This window comes from Dermacentor silvarum, chromosome 2 (assembly GCF_013339745.2).
Source record: "Dermacentor silvarum isolate Dsil-2018 chromosome 2, BIME_Dsil_1.4, whole genome shotgun sequence".
Lineage (NCBI taxonomy): Eukaryota > Metazoa > Arthropoda > Arachnida > Ixodida > Ixodidae > Dermacentor > Dermacentor silvarum.
Genome location: NC_051155.1, coordinates 181,363,999 through 181,368,984, shown reverse-complemented (window position 1 = coordinate 181,368,984; position 4,986 = coordinate 181,363,999).

The following is a 4,986-nucleotide window of genomic DNA, read 5'->3' as shown; positions in this document are numbered from 1 at the left end:
AGCACGGCGCAGAACGCGCGTTTGTTCTCCGCCGTGGGTTCACTCCCCGTGAAAGCGCGCGTCCCTCGCGCCCTTTCACTCGCACATACAGCGTTCGGCGGCGCGCGGCGACGATTTCATCTCCATTGACGTCATACGGAACCTCACGGCGACGGCGACGGCGACGGCAGAAATCTGCTTTGGAGTGTCCATATAATTGCTATCGCAATAAAACTGTCAGCCCTTCCACTGGGGTGGAGATGAAAGACCGGCGAAGCTGTACTATGGTGGGAATTATGTATTTCCAATTATGACTATAAGTTGTGATGGTGTAATGGGTTATTTGAACTATTAAAGAATGAGAAATGTATATGATCCGGTGGTTTTAATTTATTTAGCGACCGCAGAAACCATGGCCTTATGGTCGCTACGGTACACCGCCATAGGGTGTACGGCAAAGGTTGGCACGTTCTTCATACACACGTCGCCACCGCCGCGCGCGTTTGGTGCGAACGCGGGCAAAACGCTGCCGCCGTCGACAACAGTTGTGCGCGTTGTTTGTGTGAACGCACACAACCGCTGTCAAAACGCTGGCTACGTGATGAATGCCTAAACGCCGTTGTCGACACTACTGTTAGGGGAGAGGCGGCCGAGAGGTCAGAGAGAGTCGGCGGCCTAGGCCGGCAGGGCTGCGCGCATGCACCGCAGTGGGAGAGCGGGCACGCACACGCACAGTCTAGAGTGCCTCGATGCCTTCCTCGCCCACAACTCCCCTTCCATTGGGAAGTCACGTTTGCTCTCTGCCGTGCGTTCGCTCCCCGCAAAATCGCGCGTCCCTCGCCGTTGCTCGCTTTCACTCGCACATACAGCATACGGCCAATGAGAGATTTTAGGGGCGAAGTACCTTAGGGCCGAGCCTTGTCCCCCCCTCGTCGCCATCGTCGTCCGTAGCTCTGGTTTGCATGGAGTCCGCTGGGGCGCTGCGGTGCACAAGGGCTACATAGGCGCTCGTTCCCGACGCGCGCTCTCTTTCTCCCTTCATCCATGGATGATAACGGTCGCTTCTGATAACGGCGCGCCCACTATGGATGAAAAGGCGAGAGTGGCGGCTCAACTGCAAGCGGAGTCGAGGGCTCGCAAAGCTACTGCAGCACGGCGACGCAGACAACAAGCGGACCCGGAGTCTAGGGCGCGGGAAGCTGCAGCAAAATGGCAACGCCGGTAAGCGGACCCAGAGCTCAGGGCTCGCGAAACTGCAGCAGCACGGCAACACCGGCATGCGGACCCGGAGCTGAGGGCTCGCAAAGCTGCAGCAGTACGGCAACGCCGGCAAGCAGACCGGGAACTGAGGGCTCGCGAAGCTCGCGCTTGAACCGAGCATCGGCGCCACCAACCTCAGGTAGAGAACGCTTCCGGCGTTTTGCCGCCGCTTCCCGCGCTCTCGCCGCCTCTGGGTCCACTTGCCGGCGTCGCCGTGCTGCTGCACTGACCACAAGGCAGTTTTATTGAAGGGAAAACGAAGTCCGCACCTCAATACCATATACGACCAATAAAACAACATTGTATATACTGTACACATGTGTTGTCACTAATTTGCATGTTCAGGTGGGCAATGTACGGGGGATTCACGATTACCCAAATGATCCCCCGGTGCTTCGCCCACTCATCATCATTCACTTCGTGGATATGCAGTTTTTTTTTTTCTACTGTCGGACGCGACGATCGAAAGGCGAGCCCTTAACAGCTTCGCTGCAAAATTGCGCACCTTGTAAAGGAGCTTGCTGTTAGAAGAAGCGAGCAATGCAAGACTACTTAGAAGTGTCAACAAAATGAATTTTACGCGAGTACGATCAGTGTACGAGGGTAATAAAGGTTGGCCATCCAAGACAAAAAGGAAGAGAGAAAGAACATCGAAGAATATAGAAAAAAATGCGGCACCAAGAGTAAGAAGTTTAAACGATGCTACTTAATCACGGACACGCTTGAATGGGTCGATATCACCTCTTCCACGATTGAAGGGGTCGTTATATAACACGTGTGAAGCACGATTTCGATCAGAGTTGACATATAGAACATAATTTCTCGCCACCTGCTATCGAATTTCATAGGAGCACTAGGCTAATTAGAAAGTCCGCCCACCTTATGTGACCAGGCGGGGACGCCAGACGTCTCAATTAGGCGCAGAATAAACCTAATTTATTAGAGGGTGCGCGCAAAAAAGTTAATTTTGGGCGCGCGCCAAGTGCAAGTTCACGTTGGCGCCAATGAATTAAGCTCAAACGTAATTTTGCTTCCCAGTGTTTAGTTAACGCGCATATGACTTGCTCAGGGAAAATGAGACAAGTACGCGAAAGCGCGTGCTACAAAACGAAAATAATGCAAAATAAAAATAATTCACGAGTTTATTTTATGGAATGAAAACGAAAAGAAATGAAATTATGGGTGCATGCCGCATAACCTCTACTTGTATATTACTGATGCTTAGAGTTTTTACTTGCAATTTCGTATGCTTTGTCGGAAACGGCACCACAACAAATGAAAGATAAGTACATCGGCGTAGCTAGGGACTATTTTTCGGCCTTTATTTCTGTGATAAACCTTCACAAAAAGGCTTCATAACTTGTGTCAGCTCTGAGGCGTATAATAGTAGAACACTGGATGAGCTGGAATACATTTACACCGCATGAAAAATAACTGAGAATAGAAAACAATATAGCTGACAGGAGCTTTGCCCTTCAGCTAAATGTTTAATGAAGACATGCGACGGTTATTTACCGCGCGATACTAAGAACAAATTGAATTAAAAACTAAATAAAACCTCGAAGATAACTGAATGTCCGAAGGCACACTAGAAAAGATGTAGTTGCGAGTGATCAAGATACAATAATTCATGTTTGTTTGGGTGATCGAATGCCTGTATATGACCGCCATATGATATTATTGTGAACAGGGCTCTTGTGTGGAGACCAAACCATGAACGGCTTAATAATATTTTTTTTACCTTGGTCGGCATCTGTAGTGTTTCTTCGTGATTCCTCCCAATCAAACGCCATATTTTCAGGCTGTCGACTTCACCAACTACCACGTTTTTTTTTAATAAAGCTTCCGTCGAAGGACAGTTATCATGTCACCCATACACTTCCTTGTCTCTTGCCTTTATCATGCTGTACATTACGACTATTTATTTACGTTTCTTACAGTGTTCTGTAATTTTTAGTATGTTCTTTGAATGCCGCTTGCGAAGGAAAAGGTGAGGAATGGGAGATGGGCACTTTAAAATTTCTACAGATTTGTGTACAAAGGCTCTGAAATAAGCCAGCAACGGATGCAAGTTTACGGATGCAAGGCCGGGTCGTTTTAAAGCAGCGAGCATTTTTATAGAGCGCAAAATGTAATTTTTGCGTGACTACTAGTTTCATTTGGGAGCATAATAATGAAGTATAATGAGGAAACGGGCATTTTGGGATTTGTTTGCTGAGTTGATTCAGTTCAGTTGAGCTCAGTGGCGTTCACGGCTGATTTCACTCAAGGACGCCATGAATGACGCCGAAGTTATTTCATCTATGTTAAGGTTACTTTTGTGGCAACTACGACCCCCATCAGATTATTGACTGTTCAGTTCTTTCTGGCAGAAATGGCCTCAGGTGTGGGCCAGGCTTCAGCGGGCGGCAAGAATGACGGCAGTCTGATCTACGAGAACCAGGCCTCAGTGTGTCTGCAGAAAAGTGCGCATTGGTTGGCTTTACGCGCAGACAAATGTCACTGTATCCAGTTTCAATCAACGGTCAAGCTGTGTCCTAACGCATTGCTTTCTGGGTGTCATCATCGACCGTAACCTCTCGTGGACCCCTCACTGCGTCTACCAGAAGAAGTTATTTGCTATTGCTCAGGTATTTAAATTTCTCTGCGTGAAAAACCGGGGTGCACCAGTCCATTCTATGCTGCAGCTGTACAGGGCACGTTTCCTGCGACTCCTTCGTTACAGTCTGCCAGTTTTGTCAAATGCATGCAAGACGAACATTCGCGCTCTTGAGAGCATACAAGGTCAAGCCCTACGCATGTGTTTAGGGCTGCCTCGGTGCACCTCAACAACAGCAACAATAGCCATCGCAAGAGACCATACGATCCAGACACATGTAGCTACCGACTCCCTCAGGGCGCATATTCGTCATCTGTCAAGGATCCCCGACCATCACTTAGCTTCCCTGCCAGCAGAGAGACCTCAAGCGACCTTTTCAAAAGTGATTAGTGTCCATCAAGAGTGTATACCGTCATCTTTTACACCGACGTCAAAGCCTTCATCTCACCCTGTGGTGTCTGCGACAGCCTCAAGTGAATTTTACTATTCCTGGAAGCACCAAGAAGGCCAATCATCCATCGCTGGCTCTGAAGCAACTGACGCTCCTTTTAATGCACCAGACATATCATGACTACATACATATATATACCGACGGCTCGACCTCACCTACCAGCTCAACTGCCGCATTCGTCGTTCCAGCCAAGCAAGTTGCAGTTAAATTCAAATTGTCACATATGACTACATCTACGTCGGCAGAACTTGCAGCCCTCCATGCAGCTGTGGCCTACGTCACCGAAGATCCGGCACAGAAATGGGTCATATTCTGTGACTCTAAGGCAGCCCTTCACAGTATCAAGTCTGCCTTACATCACAGAACTTACGAGCAGGTGATATCCGACATCAGGGAAGTACATCACCATGCTCTGGAAACAGGGCACAGCATAGTGTTCCAGTGGATTCCTGCTCACTGTGGCACCATCGGCAACGACATTGCTGACAGGGCTGCCCGATCTGCCCACGAAGACACCCAGACGCGTACAATACCTTTGGCAAGGACGGACACAGCCAGGGAGCTTCGTCTGCTTGCACGCAAAACGTCACAAGCTTTATGGAGTTCAAGTGCCTTCAATTGCCGATTATATAACTTGGACCCCTTGCTACGGCTACAACTGCCATCTAGCCTTTCCCGCGGCGAAGCAACCTTGCTG